A 19,146-nucleotide genomic window follows, 5' to 3' on the forward strand; every position below is an offset into this window, starting at 1 on the left:
GGAGAAAGGTTTAGTTGCAGGGTACCAGCTCTGCTGAGCCAACTGGCCTCAGCACCAGAGAATGGTCACCAGCTCATTTTACTTACTACTATGTACCTGTGTTGACTTTCATCAAATACCTTTCCAGATATATTTAGCCATCCTAATTTATTCAACAACACAGCAATTGAGTATTTATTTTAAATCTTCCAGGACTCTCAAGGAAACCCTAAATATTGTTGTGTCAGACTGCATTTAAACTAGTGGTTTTCCTATTGCTCATGTTTCCCAGTAAACTTTAATAAGGATAATATAGTATGCCTGCATCCTGAAGAAGGAATTGGAAAACTATTTGATTCTTGTTTTCACCATCTTCTACCCTGGCAGAAAGCAGACTTTGACAGCAGATGTATACTTTATAGTACTGGGGAACTTGCAAGTTTCTTTCTGTAGAAGTTGCCAATTGCGACAAATTATGTTCAGTTTTATGAGCAGTGGCCGCTGGAGACTGAACTAAATTGGATTTGCACTCAAATCCCACAGCCCATGCCTTCTTAGGAGCAGCTGCTGCTTGGATGATGGTAGGATTTAAATATGTTTATTTATGATATGCTAGAAATCTACTTCTGTAAACAAAAGTAGTTTCATTTGGAAGAGGAAAAACAGGATGCCAAGAAGAAAAGCCACAGGGACTGATAGTTGCTGCTGCAGTATCCATATTTTCTAAATAATTGTATTATTAATTTAATAGAGCTTCACAAAATTCTGACAGTATTGCAAGCTGATGTTCAGATTGTATGAATTGATTAAGCTGATGATCAATAGCAGCCCATGTCTTTCCAACTAAATGAAAAATTCAGAATAGCTATCCTGCAGAAAATTGAATACCTAGGAAGCAGAGAAGTAGTGCTGAAGCAAAAGTTGTTACCTCTTTTCACTCCTCTTTCGTTAAAATTCAGGGATTGTTTCTGTTTGGATGAAAAGTTCCAGCTCTCTGATGTAAATTTGTTGATTTGCAAGGAAAGTGAAAGGTCCTCTTTGCCTGAGCACAGAGGATGTAGTTTCTTTCAGCTCCAGGGATCTTTCAAACACTCTTAGGAAAGACAAATCTTCAGAACCTTTTCTTTTAAACCTCAGAAACATTGGCAAATTTCTGTTGGGCTTACCTAAGCAAACTCTAATTTTGCAGAGGCATTGACTGAAGCCATGTGGGGTGATTTTCAACAGAGTGGCAAAAGACAGATTCTTGATAAAAAAGCTCAGCCCAGAAAAATGTCATGGTCTTTTTGCAGAGTCAGAGGCCAATGTAAGGCCTTTCTGTAAGAAAGGATAACAGCTTTTAACATTTAATTTTTTCTTTCTGTATGGGTTCCTAGCTGAAATATTCTGGAATCTCTCCATAAAAGCGTGATCTCAGGCAAACATCTGGACTGAAAAATTTCTGCTCATTTATTTTTGCAAGCTTAAAAAAATTAGTGAACAAGGTGTTACAGTGAAAGGTCCCTGACAACATTAGTAATGGGTAGTGTCAGCCAACGTGCGTGAAGGTCAATAATAATTCTATAATGTATGCATACACAAATGAAGCTCAGTGGCAGACTCCCAAATGGAGTATCACATGATTTGTAGGAACTCTTGAGCAAGCCTAATGGGAAGCCTTGCTCTTTGAGTAAGTCAAATAGAGAGCTTTCACCACTATGTGCAATGTTTACTAGTGAAGGGTTTCTCTGCAGCCTGCTGTGTACGCTGTGCCAACAGGGCTTTCTAAATCTCTCAATCACTGCTGTTAAGAAGATGACAGCCTTTATATCCTAAAGGAGGATTTTTTTTCTCATATTACTGACCTTGGAGACATAAATGTATGTTATGTAAAGCTATGGCAACTTACGGAATCCTGTCCTTTTCACGGTTCTTGGTTTCTTTGGTAGCATTGTCTGTGTAACTGGTTCTCAGAACCACAGAATGACAGAATTTGCTGAGTTGGAAGGGACCCACAAGGATTATCATGCTCTTAGACCTGCACAGGACCAGGTCCTAGAGTCACACCATGTGCCTGAGAGCATTGTCCAAATGCTTCTTCAACTCTGACAGGGTTCATGCTGTGACCACTTCCCTGGGGAGCCTGTTCAATGCCCAACCACCCTCTGGGCAAAGAACCTTTTCCCAATATCCAACCTAAACCTCCCCTGCCACAACTTCAGGCCCTTCCCTCGGTCCTGTCACTGGTCACCAACAGAGAAGAGATCAGTGCCTGTCCCTCCTCTTCCCCTCACGAGGAAGTTGTAGACTGCCATGATGTCTCCCCTCAGTCTCTTCTTCTGCAGGATGAACATATTTCCAGGTCTCTCACAATTTTTTTCTCCTCTATTGTCAGCCTGGCTATAAAATTGAACAAGTTCCACTTCATGACCAAACCTCTGTCTATCACAAATTTATTTATCACTTCATTTGAATCTAAACTTTGCTTTGAGAGTTGTGACAAGGGATTAGGAACAACTTCACTTCCTGTGCAGCTTCTCTTGTCTGAAAGAAAGAGGTGAGATGAGAAGAGAAAAAGCAAGCCTTCTACATGACTTCAACTAAATTGTTATTTGTCCTGTAGCATTTGATCAAATGGTCTTGGTACAGTACATGGGACTCCATTACTTGGAGGAATGGTCATTTTTAGGCTCTTGTCTTAAAAACTGCTCAGGAAGGCTGAATAAATAAAAGTCTCTTTTAAATTTGCATGGGCTTGTTAATGGAAAATGACCTAAATATGAAGGCATTGCAATATATCTTCATCAGAAAGCAAGCAATTTAGGAAAGATAACTTAATGAAGTTCAGTTTAAACTCTGTAAGTTTCTTCGCTCAACATAAAAATTAAGCAACCACCTCTTAACAACAAAGTCAGTTTCAAAATAGCAAAGTCTGATTTTGCAAGATATTGTTTCCTATAAAACAGGCCTGTAGAACCTGATGATTCTCTGCTGGGGCTGTATCTGTAAGATATGTTACTCTGACATTCTCTTCTTCTAAAAGAAGCTTCCCCACTTCATTCAGCAAAACCTTGTTTTTATACTTATATATACACATATAAAGTTTTTCAGTTTCTACTGAAGACTCACTTATATGGTGATCTCACAGAAAGTAAGTCATGGCAATTTTGTGAAATGTGTGCATACCTACATTACAGCACATTTTTTTCCTCATGTCTATGATTACACTATTTTCTTGTTAATTTTTTCCACCTATTTGAGAAATTCATGTCAGCTGCATTTCAGATATACTGGATTGGAGACTGAAGGTGAGATGAGAGGAGATCCTGAATATTTATCTAAAAATCTATCTATCTATCTATCTATCTATCTATCTATTCTATCTATTTATCTATCTATCTCTAAACAGAAACACAAAAAATGGTAATAAACCTAAACTGAAATGTGGAGACTGAATTTCTTTTCAAGGCAAGCCAGTAGAAAACAAGATGCTTGAGTCTAAATCCTGGAATTATCTGAGATTTACTGTGTGACCTTGGGCAGGTCAACAGGGTCCTGAATTAACACAAAGGGCTGCAGACCTTCCTCTTGGCAGTAATGCCATACTGAGCAGCAGTGGGATTACTCATACATGTGCTTAAGGGTTTTGCTGAACAATGCCCTTAATCTCTCTGTTCATTAGTTCCTTGCCCACACCAGCATGTACAGATAACATCTTCCCAGCCAGCTCCACCCTCTGATTTAGGTTTCCATTTTTTTATGGCCTGGATTGGTTTATGTTATGCCTTTTTGAGTATAACACTATAATCCAGTATGAACAAGGGAAAGTGCAGAATTCTGCACCTGGGATGGGGCAACCTTGGATGTATGGACAGACTGGGGAATGAGATGCTGGAAAGCAGTGCCAGGGAAAGAGACCTGGGAGTCCTGGTTGATGGCAAGTTGAACATGAGTCAACAGTGCCCTGGCAGCCAGGAGGGCCAACCCTGTCCTGGGGGGCATCAGGCACAGCATCACCAGCCGGGCAAGGGAGGGGATTGTCCCGCTCTGCTCTGCACTGGGGCTGCCTCACCTCAAGTGCTGGGGGCAGTTTTGGGTGCCACAATGTAAGAAAGACATTAAACTGTTAGAGAGCCTCCGAACGATGGCAACAAAGATGGTGAAAGCCCTTTAGAGGAAGTCTCGTAAGGAGCAGCTGAGGGGAGACATCATTGCAGTCTACAACTTCCTCATGAGGAGAAGAGGAGGGACAGGCACTGATCTCTTCTCTCTGGTGACCAGTGACAGGACCCAAGGGAAGGGCCTGAAGTTGTGGCAGGGGAGGTTTAGGTTGGATATTGGGAAAAGGTTCTTTGCCCAGAGGGTGGTTGGGCATTGAACAGGCTCCCCAGGGAAGTGGTCACAGCATGAACCCTGTCAGAGTTGAAGAAGCATTTGGACAATGCTCTCAGGCACATGGTGTGACTCTAGGACCTGGTCCTGTGCAGGTCCGGGAGCTGGACTTGATGATGGTCATGGGTCTCTTCCAATTCAGCACATTCTCTGATTGTGTGATTCTGTGAAATTTTTCCTGCTTTTAAGCTTTACTATTGACTAGTAGCTTGGTGATGTCTTATTTGGAAGCATCAAGGGAAGGGATGCTTACAAAAATGTGTAAAGTACAGCTATCAAGAAAATTTTTTTATGAAGCCTTTCTGTCAAAAATTTTAAATAGTCAAACCCATAGCCACCTCAGGGGAAGGGCTTGGTTTAATGTAATTGCTCAGTGACATTCTCTTACTTTTGTTTGCAAATTCTTGATGCCTCATTATTTTGAAAATAAAAAACTTTTTTATTATTTGATTTTAAAAATATATTCAAATTTAACGTATTTTATACAAAACAAAGTAATCAAAGTCAACAGTAACAAAATAAAATAACTTAATTGGCCTAAACCTCTTTGTCAGGTTTTGTTTGTCAACATTTCTGGAAATTAATTTTAGAAGTTGATTTAAGATATAGAGGTTCTTCTAGAGGTTGTTTTAGTTTGAAACTTTTTTACAATAACTTACCTAGGGATGCTAGAAAAGCTAAGTTCCAGTAGAACTTCACTAGGAACTGGTGATGCACCTGCAAGTAAGAAGTACAAGCATATTGTCTGTACTAACCTAACCCTGGGTTAGCATCACTGTTAAAAAGGAAAGGTACTGCTAAGAAAAATGAGAAAAGAAGTATGATAAGTGTCAAGAATTGTATCCGAGAGAGTTACCAGCGAGAGAGAACAGGAAAGGAACTAGATGTATCCTGTATTTTTCTGAGTGACCATGAGCCTTAGGTGGGCCTTTGTGTATGAACTTCTGAAGGGTGAAGGATGAGATGTATTTGGAGTTTGGCCCCATTAGGAAGGTATACTTGAAAAATTCACTAAACTAACATTAGAATAAGAATAAATTTTCTTGCTCAAACTTTTTTCTTTGTTCACCATGAGCTGAGTGTAAGACATCTAAACCAGATAAGAAACAAGCCACGTTTCAGATATTGCGCAGAACTTAACTGTGGGATTAAAAGTCTCCCATCATTAATTACCTTAAAAAGGGGTTAAGTTGGATTGCTCACTTACTGATTAAACAGCATCTGACTTAGCTCTTAGCTAATTTAACACAAAAAATGTTTTTCTTTTTCTATTGGCTTATTTCTACATTCATACGGTATTTCCTACCCTATGCTGTACCTATATTCTCTTTCTATATGCTCTTTTTGGACACTGCTGTAGTATGCATATACTTGAGCAATTTACTGGCAAAATCAGCTGCTGATTTACTGGTGGGGAAAAGCAGAGTGCTAACTGAGTTTTTGTTTCTCCTCATTGCCCTGACTCAATTACTGTCTGGTGCTACAATGTGTTATAGCATCTACTTTGCAGCTGCACTGCACATCTCCATTTTCCATTCAATGAGGGTTGCAAAGTTCAGCAGCCCAAGTGAGCCTTGTACCACCCTTTTGTAAATACTCCAAGGCAGTAATGTAGTGCTTTAGTCTCAATGTCTTTCTGCTGAGGTGCTCAAGTAACAGAACTTCATGTTTTTCACTAAAAATACTATATTTTAGACAAAGGTCTGATTCACAGTGTGCTGAGGGTAATGTCTCTCTTTCATCCTTGGGCAGACCCAAACTAAAACAGAGTAAAAAAATTCTCTACTCAAAGCATCTCAGTGCCTGAACCTGGGAACCTCCAAGCCCATACATGAAGCTCTGCTACTTAAGCTAAGCAAGCAGCTATGCCAGATGGTAATTGGAATAAACTGCTTTTCTGTGGAGTACTCAGAACACAGGAAAGAGATAGAGGGTTAGAGCCTCCAACCTTACAAGTATATTACAAAGACAGGAAATTAACATACACAATTTTTGAAGGCCTTGCTGGGTATACCTTTGCTTTTCTTAAATTGCAGGGCCAAGAGAAAAGCAGAAGTGTCTGCAGGCTGTTTACAAGGCTGCTGCATGTAGCCATGTAGTGGTTTGGTCCAAAATACTCATTACTGCTTATCTTCTGTGAGATAAGAATTAGGAGAAATGCAAAGCAGGCACCAAACTTGAAAGAATATAAAGAAGTTTATTAACAGACCTAAAAGAGGGAAAAAAAATTATACCACCTTCAGAACTCTCCTCCTCCCCCCACCTTCCTCCCGTCTCCCACTGACAATGTAAAAAAACCCTTGAGATGTTCAGTCTGTTTACCACTTCCATAATAACCTTGTTCAGTCCATTTAGAAAGAGAAGTCTCTTCTTGCTCGTGCTGTGAAATCATTATCACAACGAGACAGCCGCCCGGGTTGGATCTCTGCTCGCATGTGAGTCCCTTCCCCCGACTTGCAGCTTTTCCCGCAACTGCTTTTGAGGGTCCACTCTTGAAGTTTTTTGGGATACAATTTTAAGGTTCAGAGCCATTCAGAAACAAAAACAGAGGCCCTTCTCCTTCCCTGGGAGCAAAGGGTCTTCCTCATCTTCATCGTTAGGACTATCTCTGGGAGCATCTCTAGGAACTGAGGTTTTCTCCTTTCCCATTTGGAGCAAAAGTCCTCATCTGGTCCATCTCTCCCTGTCCAAACTTCTCATGAAATTACAGCTGCGTCAGCATCTGCCTATCTCAGTGCAGGTGCTTTTGCTTACGAGTTGAACACTTCACCCCCCCATATCTTCATGGAATTACAACAGGATACTCTGGTATATCATAGCTTCACAACAGAATTTCAGCTTTAAGCATCTGCTCTTTCTCTTCCCTCAGGTTTTCAGCTCTTCACAGCAATAAAAGGGTTAATCTCACCTCGGCCTTGCAGCTGTGTGCCTTATCGCTGTTGGTCACCTGGCCTCTGCTGGACAGCGGTGCCGCTTTGCTGAAATCTTGGCCACAGTGGAGAGGGGGGCGGTTCCGAGCCGCTCTGGCTGCCCACAGCAGGGCTGGGGGGGTCATCCTGGAGCTGTGGCCCGGCCCGGCCTGGCCCAAGCAGGACCTGGGCCGGGCCCACTGGGCCCCACTCGGGCCCCACAGCCACCTGTGCCAGCACTGGAAACGAGAGAGAGCTGGGGGGGAGTTTGTCTATTCTTAAGTGTGGATCACAGAGGCGGTCACAACTTTAAGTGGCTTAGAGAATTGTCCATATTCAAACTGGCCAGCTGATAGGTTCTGTCAGGTCCCAGAGGAAGCTGTAAGCACCCCTTAGCAAGGACATCCCTTCCGGAACTATGCTTGCTAACCTATGACAAGCCACCCACCTGCTGAGCATGTAACACCACCTGTGAGCCCAGGACAGCCTCAGGCCACAGCAGGAGCTGTGCTCCTATTGTTGGCATTGACTGGTTGATCAACCTGTTCTTGAGTGCCACCATGTGCAAACTAGAGAACGTGATATTCCCTCCCTCACCCTGAAAAACCTTAATATATGGAAGCAATTCCATAAAACAAAGCAAGGCCCCAGCAATACTTTTAATCCGTGGAAGTGCATGTGCTGCGAGAACAAAATAATGCTTCAAAGATGTAGGACATCTGAGAAAAAGATTCTTGATTTGTTTGAATCAATTTGGCCTTGAAGTGAAATTGCTCCTTATTCAACTGACAAGAAAACACTAAGGAGATTGCTGCAGAGTTTTTGTGCTCTTGGTGTCAGATGACACTGTATGATTTTCAGAAACGCTGGCAGCTGTTTTAATGGAAGAAGTGAACAAGTGAACTGAAATGACATCACTATTACAAATAAAACAGTGAAAATAGTGCTATTCTTTGCTATCTCACAGGCACTTAATTTTTGGAGGAAGAGGTAGTGTGCTTTTCTCTGCTTGTTGAACAATGTATTGATTGATCAATTTGTACAGAATGCCAAAGCCTTCTCAAGCTGATCTAGAGAGTGTTTGTTTTCCTAAATTTGTGTCTAGAATGGTTCTTCTAAAATGCATTGAGATTTCTAAAACAGATTAGGTCGTCTAGCATGAATAATTAAAAGAATATGGCTGTATGCAAGACAGAGTCCATTAGACACTTTGTATGTGTGCTTGTGTCATCCAGAACTTCAGGGCCATATCCACTTTAGAAGCTCTTGCATTAATCGTCCTGATATTAGTAGGAAGCAATGCTTCAAAAGAAGAACTAACAGTTAAACTGTTTATTTGTCAAGTTAATGTTTTGTTTTGTGCTATTTTTGTGGAGATTAACTGCTTTCTGTACTGTGATTAAGTACTACCAGATTTCTTAGCTTATTCTTCTCTAAAATGTGTTCATGTTCTCTCATAGATGCTGCTGGCTGTACATTGTACATTGGCTCACGTGCACCACTGCATGTGAAATCGTGTAGATCAGTGCCTGGCTGTACAGACACCACAGCAACCTGTATGAATCTGCAAGGGTTTGAAGTCTTGTTCTGCTGATGAGTGTGTATTGCTCCGTGTATAAATTTCAGATGAAGAGATTCAGATTCCAACAGAGATTTCAGATTCTAACAGAGCTCACTGTCTGTATAACGATGAGCCAGTGATTTTGGGGTAAGCATTTTCTGTTTAGATTTACATAGAGCAGGAGTGCTTTGAATCACAAAGACTATATCCTGAAATAATAAATATTCATATGTATTTAACAGAAAACAACTGAAATAGCAGTGCACTGAGTGTCTTAAAAGTAGATCCAACCATACAGCTTGCCTAGGGTTCAGTTTTGGGCTTGCTTTGAACAGGAGTTGGAATGGATGATTTCCATCCATACGTGCCCCCCAGCCTACATATCCTACGACATAAATAACAACAAGTTAGATAGTTCAGTCACGAAACACTTAGTAAAAACATGTTCTTGCTGTAGTCATCTCTGCACTTCTGTGGGAGATAGGAGTCCCTGGGTAACGGGAAGGCTGGTTACTCTAGAGCTGCCATGTGGGCTGCGTTATTGCACTGCCCTGCAAGCTGCCCCTGAAAAGTCACTTGGGCATCTCTGCATCATGTTCCAGACAAGCACAAGGAGCCATTGTAAACCTGGCATTGCATTCAAGCGAATGCATCCCTCTGGAAGCTGGAGCAATGTGGGTGTGTGGCCAGCCTGAGCCACAGGGCTCTGCCCAGAATTCTCTGCATGTACTTGGTGCAAGTCAGTGCCAGCCTTGCAGAATGGAAACTGACTCTGCAGAGATGCTTATGGGCCTCCCTGCATACAATTTTCTCCAACAGATCTGGGGACAGCATGAATACAAATTCCATTCTATGCTGTGGAGCAGAGCCAGCATTTGTCTTCAAGGTTTATTGGCACAGGATCTGCTCTGGGCAAACATAGCAATCCTGCCCATCAGCTGTAGCTGGCAGTGGAAGTAAGATAGCGGTGTTCAGCACTGAGCAGGAGTCTGCAGAGAGCAAGGGTGTGATGTTTGCGGCATAATGAGTTTGTGTTGCAGATCATCTGCCCATGACAATTAGCTGCCTATGATAAAAGCCTCAACTCTTCATTTAATGTTTGTGGCAAAAGGAACCCAGGCTCTGTGTTCATCCACACTGTCCCATGCTGGCTGGTCTTCTGGCTCAAGTCTAGTTCCAGCTGACTTCATCGTCAGGCAAAAGAGCTTGGGTGGGAAGCATGCAGAAGGCCTGCATTGCATAAGCTGTGGCCACTGCAAAAATCACAAACTGACTTGGAGAGACAGAACTTCCAAATATATGAATGAATTGAGGTAAGAGAGGTAGTAGCTAGTTGCACTGAAATCTTGAATTGGAAATAAAAGGGAATAAATTAGTTATACTTAACAGAGTGATTGGGTATTGGAATGGGCTGCCCAGGGAGGTGGTGGAGTCACCATGCCTGGAGTGTTTAAGGAAGGACTGGATGTGGCACTTAGTGCCATGGCCTAGTTGACAAGGTGGTGTTGGGTCATAGGTGAGACTTGATGATCTCAGATGTCTTTTCCAGCCTAGTTAATTCTGTGATTCTGTGTAACTACAGTGAATACATTCCTAGTTAGAAAACTGGCTTTAGGTCTAAAATTTGTCCTGATCAACAGAAAAATGCTTTTAACGGCAAAAATGCAATTCCAATTTCAACTTCAAATGGAACTTGACATAAATCACAAATTGATCGCTTCTCTCTAATTAAGCTGTTCATAATTTCCAATCATTAGACTGAACAAAAGCAAAAGATTTGAATAAATATGTCACATAACCACACAATTATATTAGCATATTTGCCATGAGAAGTAAATATAAGATTTTAAATAATTGATCGCTTTTTTTTTTATTAATACTTTACGCTTGGAAATCATTATAATGGTAACCAATCTCCTCTGATTCCTTGAACACATGGATAGTAACAAGTTTTTAATTTGCAGCTCCTGTAGATCTTTCATATTGCAACAAAGGTAGAATTTTAAAACATACAAAAGTTACTGTAAAAATCCCCAGAGCTCATGGAGGAGCTCAGAAATTAAAAGGCAGTTAAAGGCTCTAAAACTAACTTTGTGTTAGAAGACCATTTTGGTTTCAAAGTGCCAGCAGTCTTTTCAATTTGCATTTATTTGATTTCACTTCTGTTTGAATGCTAGTGTCTGAGGAGTCTAGCTAACAAATCTTGTTTGCTTTTAGTAATTTTATTGCCAGATTGCCAGATGTTCAAGAATCAAAATTAATGAATATTCTGAAATGTGTTACAATTATATTAATCCTGAATAATCTGAATGTGATCAAATATAGAAAAAATAATGATGTTATAAACCAAAATACCCTTAAAAGCATTTCTATGGCAGCAGTAATTTGAAGGAACACTTCTTCTATGATGTAGGGAAAATATGATAACATACAATTAAGGATATTCATATTCAAATGTGAAACAACCAGTGAAAAACACAAGCTTAAATAATAACACTTGATGTTTATGAAAGGTACTCAGTAATTTTGATCTGGATCTTAATCTCTGGAGATGTTAACCCTCATTTTCCTCCTCAAAAGTCAACTGACATGTAAATAAAGGGTGCAATCTCTGTTGTATTTATGATTATTCTATACTATTGTTTGGCACAATTCGGCTTTCTCTGTAGAGAAAACTGTGTAAGAACTCATGGGATCCTGTATTTACTGACTTTACACCAGACTGATAACTGGAGTCAGAGTGGCTTCAAAAGGAGTTTTTGCAACTGTAAGTATGAGCTGGGAGCTTGTTCCTGTTTATAAGTAGGCATGGTGAGGCAGACCTGACCCAAAGCTTCTCAAGTGTTCAGGGAAACTTGAGTTCTGTCACCTCAAGGCTGACAAAGATAAGGCTTTTTTCCTCATCATAAATGGCAGCAAAATTAAGTTTTGTGTTGATGGCATGGTTTAGGGAAGCTGGGAAAACACAATGGTGAAGGCAGAGCAGAGCCAGCGGCTGGGAAAAACCTTTCTCCAAGCAGTCTGCTACCAGAGGCAGCCACCTACCCTATGTCTGTCTAGGGCAGGCCCTATCTGTATGACAGCTTTAAATGTTTATTTGAAACAGATTCATTCAGACCAGTGCAATACAGACATGCACATATGTAAAAATAAAAAAGTTGCAAGTAATTTGCTGCATATTTTTTCACACTGTGTTCTGAAAAGGGAAAAGAACAATACTGAACAATTTCAAGAATTGTATTTAAAGTTATCAGTCATGCTAACTGGAGTTTTCCAATGTGAATGCCTAGACATATATTTCTGTGAAATACTGTAGCCAGAGCTGTTCAGCATTTTCAGTAATATTCTTCCATTATTCCACAGGAAAAAAAAATAAAGGAAGGAGATTTTTTTTCTTCCTTTAGTTTTCCATTATTTCCTAGGTGATAAATATGTCCAAATTTTAAAGAAAATTAGATAGGAGCTGACACCCAGAATTTAATTTTCAGTTTTTATCTTGGATGTGGGACAGTAACAAACAAGGAAAGTGGCAGCAAAAATATTTAGCAATTTTTCTTCCCTTTGCCAAAGTATTGTTCTTTTCCCCTATTGATTTTCTGTCTCCATCGCTGCTGCTGACCTGATTTCCTTGAAAAGGATTTTCTTGTTTAAATAAATATACCCGAAATGGTCATTGTTAACAATGATGGGGAGAAAAAAAGTTGATATAAAAGGAAGAAATGTACTTTTTATTAGTAGTATTTGAGATTTGAATGAAAAAGATGAAAGGTTTGTTTTTTCTCTTTGCTTAGGGAAGCAATAAATAAAGAATATAAATTCATTTATAGGTGAAAACAACACTGAGAAATCTCAGACATTTCACCTCTTCAGCTGCTCATTTTCCCAGACTTGGGAACCCTTGGGAAAGGGCAATACAGAACATGTCCTCGACTAGTAAGATTTTTGAAAGTACATCACTGAGTAAAGAAATCTTTCAGGCATCTTAGACCCAGAAAAATTACTGAGCTCATAATTCTTTATCAAATCCATGTCTTGAGATACAGAACTAAAAGTATAAGGGTCCTTAAAAACTTATGTAAGACAGTGTAGTTATTATTTTAATAGTCTGCAATATATACAGAAATAAATCATAAATACTGTTGTGATGAACCTTAACTTTCTCCTGATTAAATTATGTATTTAAAAGTTTCGAGTTACACTATAGCCTTTTATATTTCCTTTTCTTTCTTTTTGTTTTCCCCTTTTTGCCAATTTAATTGCTTGTTTGCAACTTTCCGTCTCTGAATAGTTCATCCCTTTTCCCATTGCTCCATCACTTTTTCTGTTTTGGTGCATTCAGGCATGCTGTTATCCTAGAGGCGTTATCTTGTTTTGCAGAGTTGAGTGTATTTTACCACTCTGCATAAAAAAAAAAAAAAGACACTGTTGGGAAACTTGCAGCATTTTATATCTTCACATTCTCTCATAATTTGAAGTTACATTTATTTTTTGGTATTAAGGTACTTAATTTCATATTGTGCTGTCAATAAGCACAACACCTAGTGTGGGGTAGGTGCAATGCAAGAATATTAGGCAAATACCAACGAAAATAAGACTGAAATCTGATTAAAACTGGCTATGTATGTCTTGTTCTTCTCATGCACAGGCTGTGGAGGTGGCATCTGCTGCACCTTCATTTTCATGCACATGCTTCTGCTCTTTTCACACCAAAATGGGTTTTGGGAACAGGGCTAAGGGAAAAGATAACTCTGTGGTAACGCTGGAGTAGTGCATAAATAAATAAAATAAGTTGAACAACTTATAATGCAGGGGAAGGGATGGAATAATCCTCTAATGTTAAACTTGAAAGTTATCAGAGAGAGTCCAATGCTAATAGAAAGCAGAATGAGGACTTCCATTCCCAAAAATGCTTTTGAAATATAAAATTCTGTACAAGATTTCCAGGATGTTACTTCTACTGATAGTAAGATAATTCCGGCTGAAGGTATATGAGTGCAAACCAGTTTAGTATTAGCATTACTTGCAGCCACAGCTACAGCATTTACAGTGCATGAGGCCTGCTGAAGACCAAATAATCTAGAACAGAAATGCTTTTACAAAATACTACAGTTTGTTGCAGACTAAGGGTAGACAGAGTGCATTACCTGTAAGTTCACCATTTTATCACTTACAGGCAGAACTACACAGTTTGTGTTTGCAAATGTTTGGAGTTCTGATGATTCCATACACTTGATGAATAGTTCATATGCCTCTACATTTGTGAGTAGGGATTACTGAATTGAATCCTTAATGTAACAATGTATTTTAAAAAATAGAAATATGCAGTATTTATCAATAAAATTGTAATGAAATATGGGTTTTTAAAAAAGAGACCTTCAAATAACTCAGAACTAAACCATGAACTTTGAATTAAGGGATATAATGTACAGGTTTTAATGCATAGGCTTGTAATACATCCAAGTCAAAAGATATAATATTTAGGCTTTAATACCAGAAGGACTTATGAGATTGTGAGCAACATGATAAATGAAGTAAAATTAAATAGAATTTAAACTTCATCTGTCTTGACATGATGACTTTAATAAGGGAAAAGTCAGATATTCTGGTGCTGGTGCATAATGACCTTCAATTTAAAAATGTATGTACTGTTTCTCATTTCAGTGTCTCTAGCTTTATTTTATGTCATTACCTCTAGTTATATTTTTTCTTTTGACACTCTCTGCCTGAGCAGATGTAATTGTACCCCTAAAACTTTTGTATTGACTGAAATGACTATCATCTAGTGAATCAGCAAAGCACTAACCCAAATGCTCAACATAAAGGATCTTGAAATCAATGGGACCTTAATTAAATGAATGTCTAAGGGCTTTATTGAAGGGCTTGATTTGTCACAACTCAAATAGATTATATACTTCTTGTTACCTGTCTGGACTGTGACCGGCTCATGTCACCAAAGGATCAATTAAGAGTCATGGGGTGTTTTTTGTCACCATTACAAAGCAAGAAAATTCCATGTCTGTATCCCAGTTTGGAACTTTTTTAACTGACAAAATTTACTGGTGGATTTTTATTAAGTTTGATTTTTAAAACTACATGCAGTACTGTATTTGATCAATTGATCTCTCTCCTTCTTTAGATCAGCCATAAAGGCTAAGTTGAGTGTTGTTTGAGTAACATTGTGAAAGAAGAGTTTCTGAGATCATGGTAACTTCCATTTTTGTTTTACTTTGATGCCTTTTCCTGGTCTTAAAATCAAGTGTCATACATGGTTAGAAGGGGAAAAGGGATTTTACCTTGGTGTTTATTTTAAGGATCCTTAGGTGCACACGTCTAGGTCAAATACACGGAAATGCACACTGCAAAATGCACCCCCAAAAGATCTGGTATAACATTATAGGTTTTACTAATTAGCATACCTATCAAAGATTCCCCAATGAGTGGCTCAAGTGAGCCCCCCTCCCCAAGGAGCCTTCTCCTGGATGGTTCTATCTTAGTTTACAGAATGTGCTCTGGAGAGTACCTTGGGGTCTGGGGCACACTGATCCCTAGCTACCAAGCTTCTAAAATGTTTAGTCTCTCAGCTTGACAAACAAGTCCAAGAAAGTAGGCAAAAAGCACTAAGAATACAGAAGTTGTAAAAAAGGTATAACAGGGGTATAAAAGAGAGGCAAAAGATCTTCATGGCATCAATTTCATGTGTCTTTTGTTCTGTGGTGTAACAGAAAACCTCACCAATGTAGATGGAAACCTGGTATTAAAACAAAAGTTTTACTTTGAAATGGATTTTAGAGAATGGAGAACAAATGTGAAAAGAATTGAGCATGATTAAGAAATGTGAGTGCCTAAAAATAGACATCCAGTGACATTTCAGAGGATGTAGGGTATTTGAGACACCTATATGAAACTGACAGATGCTGTTAGGCCTACAGGGGACCCACACCTTTCTTCTGTAGTAGATGGCATCCACATTTTACCTCCTGATATTGGATTGACTTGGCTAACATGCTTCCGTATAAATCTTGTATCAATAATTATTTGTCCTTCAAAACATCAAGTTTCTTCTATAAAAATATTGTATTGACTGATGGGATGCCGCCTTCATCTGAAACTCTTAAATTTGACAACTTTACCACATGTGTTCACATGTAAACTCAATTCTAGAAAAGGTCTTTGTAGGCCTTTGATGCTGTCTGTAAAATAACAACTGTCTTCAAAGCATTATTGATGTATTAGAAAAAAGCTGACACAAGAACCTGTTTAAACAAAAGAAATAAACTTGAAAAACATTTTACAGACTAAAAGTTCTGTGACAACTACTGCTACTCAACTAGCTCTTTGTTTTTGACTTCAGCCAAATGTCATACTCAGACTGACCTTTAGCATCAGTGTTTGTTTAGATGTGGCAATTTCCAGTAGCTGTCCAGCCTTATGCTTACTCTTTTTCTCCCTCCTTGTGCTCCAATTTCTAGAAGAATTACATTACACATTGTTGGCCTTGATTGTAACCTCCTACCATTTTATAAATTGTTTCATTACATCTGTACATAAGTCCAAGTGTTGTGCCTGCTAATTATGAGCTCCTTCCTCTCTTTTGACTTGGGGTGAATTCTGTGAGTAATGTGCAGTTGCAAATTTGTGTACTTTATGCCACATGCCTTTCGTGCACTGCTTCTCTGGGTGTTTGTAAATAGCTCTCTTTTAGATAACATATTTTAGTCTCTCTGAGTGCTTCCACTTGGTCTGAGTAAGGAGTGTTTCACAGCACAAAAATATCAGAGAGAGAAAAACCTGTTCTGATATTTCTCAAGGAAGACTGCAGTTATTAACCATAAAATAAAGCTTCAACCAGGAACAAACAGTCACTGTTTAATTTTTACCATTACTGCAGATCAAAAGGAAAGGAAAGGGGGGAGACTTGTGCCTAGTGTCTGTGTTTTCATGTGTCTGTGTTTCTGACAGAGAAGAATACTTGATTAAAAATGACAGATGCTGTGGATATCTCATATTCTACTTTTCTTTTTCCTGTCTGCTCATTATCTGTCTGTTAGGATATTCCAAGGAACCACAAGAGGATCCCCTTCAGTGCCTGTTGGATGAATGGTTAATCACTGAGGGAATGACTGGCCACAAAACAGTAATCATATAACTAGTGCTGATGCAAAGTTCCAGTGCACAATCCACCATTATTTACAAATTAGCTCAACGAGACAGAGGGAATATGCATATGCAAAACTATCCTTCAGTAAAGGGGTGAGTGATCCAGTGAGAGCACACTGTGAATATTCAGAATTTGGGCATGATGAACAGCACAGAAGCTGCCAAATCATTTCAAGAGCCCAGAGACTTTTAGAAAACAGTGAAGATTAGCTGCCCTCATCTCTATTGTTATGAGGTGACTAGCTGGAGACAAGTGGTACTTTGTTCTCTTCACAGTTCCATGAAAACATCATGTTCCAAGGAATCTGTTCCATGAGAAGATGAATCTTGTTTTTAACTTCCCATTAGATAGCATTAGGTGCACCTCTTTAGGGTTGTTGGGTTGTTTTTTTTTGAAATCCACGTGCCACCTTCAGATTGCGCAGAAATCAATATCTCTGTTTAAAATTAGGAAGAATAATTTCCAAATGTGACCTGTGTAACTGATACCATGTGGTCTCCTTAAGCCTGCATTCAGACAAAGCAAGACTTGGGACTAGAAATTAATTGTTTCTGCATCATCTCATTGGGTGATCACCATTCAGAGAAGAAACTGAGTCAAAACCAGGGGTTTTCGCGGATGGAGATTTTTTTGTCTGTCTCAATAGTGACATGCAGTAGTGGCATAATGCAAGAGGGGGTATTGCAAACTTGGTACAGGTTTGTTACAGATGCAACCTATCTCCTCAGACAAATACATTTTAAATAGCACTTAAATGCTCTATCTAATTCTTAAACGTTTGTGTTTGCAAGGTCCACATCCCCTGGGATCTCACTGGTCATCCCAAGTTCACAGAGCTGGACGTATATCAGCCTAAGCTGAGCACAGCAAGGTACACAGGGGAAAATAACTTGGTCCTTTTCATGAAAACAGGCAATTTTTCTAGTTTTTCTGATGATCTTGTCCTGTTACTGTTACTTTGGCTGTGACTACACTATGCTGATCTTTTGTACAATATACTTCACTTAAGTCCATGTTATATTATGGGTGTGGGCACACACAAACAAACAGACATGAAGAAATTTTCTTTTGAGGATTGTGTGGGTTATAAACATTGAAGCTGCCACTGCTGCAAGTATTAACTATGTTAATGGCAAATTAATTTCAGAATGAAGACTGTAATTATGTTAGGTAGGGCAGGAGTAAATAGAAGGAAAAAATAAAAATGTTGGAGAAAATTGAAAGAAGAGAAGATGAGGGAGAAGGCGAGTAAAGGAGGAAAGGATGCAACACAGGGATTCGCAGTAAATTCTCCTCTCCCAAAGGTAAAAAGACAGGAGTCAGCAGATCTCATTGAAAGAGCTTTAAACTAGATTTCAAAAAGGAAGGGGATAAAACCAGGCTTGATAGAGATAAGCCTGGGGTGGCACACCAGTGTTTGAGGGGCAATGTGCTAGTGAGGCCCTTTGGTCTGCTGTCTCAGTGGAGACAGGAGATGAAGATCCACGCAGCAGCAAAGATGCAAGGGTTATTTAAGGGTTAGAAACTAGATACACCTGAGAATGGTCACATTAGGAACTCCGCCCAAAAAGGTGGTGGGACCAATCACCCAGCTGAAGTGCATCTACACCACTGTATGCAGCATGGGCACCAGACAGGAGGAGTGGGAAGCCATTGCAAAGAAGGAAAACTATGACATAGTTGTCATCATGGAAACGTGCTGGGATGAGTCACAAAACAGGGGTGCTGCAATTGATGGCTATAAACTCTTCAGAAGGGACAGGGGAGGAAGGAGACAGGGTCGGGTAGCCCTGTCTGTTAGGGAGTGTCTGCATTGTCTGGAGCTTAATGATGGTGATGACAGAACTGAGTGTTTACGGGTAAGAATCAGGGGGAAGGGTAATAAGGCACATGTTCTTGTAGGAGTCTGTTCTGACTACTCAATTAGGATGAAATATTTTATAAGCAGCCAGGAGAAGTCTCACAATCCCTAACCCTTGTTCTTATGGGGAACTTCAACTTACCAGATGTCAGCTGGAAATAAAAGACAGCAGAAAGTAAACAGTCCAGGAGGTCTCTGTAATGTGTGGGAGATAAGTTCCTGTCACAGCTGGAAAAGAAGCCAACTGTGGAAGGTGCCCTGCTGGACCTGCTGCTTGTGAACAGAAAAGGACTGGTGGGTGATGTGG

At 39.6% G+C, this 19,146-nt stretch overlaps 1 long non-coding RNA gene across 1 annotated transcript in view; it reads left to right on the forward strand.

Annotated features, from left to right (window-relative positions):
- Positions 1-10,278, forward strand: part of LOC125322955 — an 85,167-nt gene extending 74,889 nt beyond the window's left edge. The window contains exon 10 of the long non-coding RNA XR_007202312.1: positions 8,720-10,278. This is a non-coding gene — a long non-coding RNA (uncharacterized LOC125322955). The remainder of the gene's footprint in view (positions 1-8,719) is intronic.
- The last annotated feature ends 8,868 nt before the right edge of the window (positions 10,279-19,146 follow it).

The sequence above is a fragment of the Corvus hawaiiensis genome, chromosome 3 (genome assembly GCF_020740725.1).
Source record: "Corvus hawaiiensis isolate bCorHaw1 chromosome 3, bCorHaw1.pri.cur, whole genome shotgun sequence".
NCBI classification, from domain to species: Eukaryota; Metazoa; Chordata; class Aves; order Passeriformes; family Corvidae; genus Corvus; species Corvus hawaiiensis.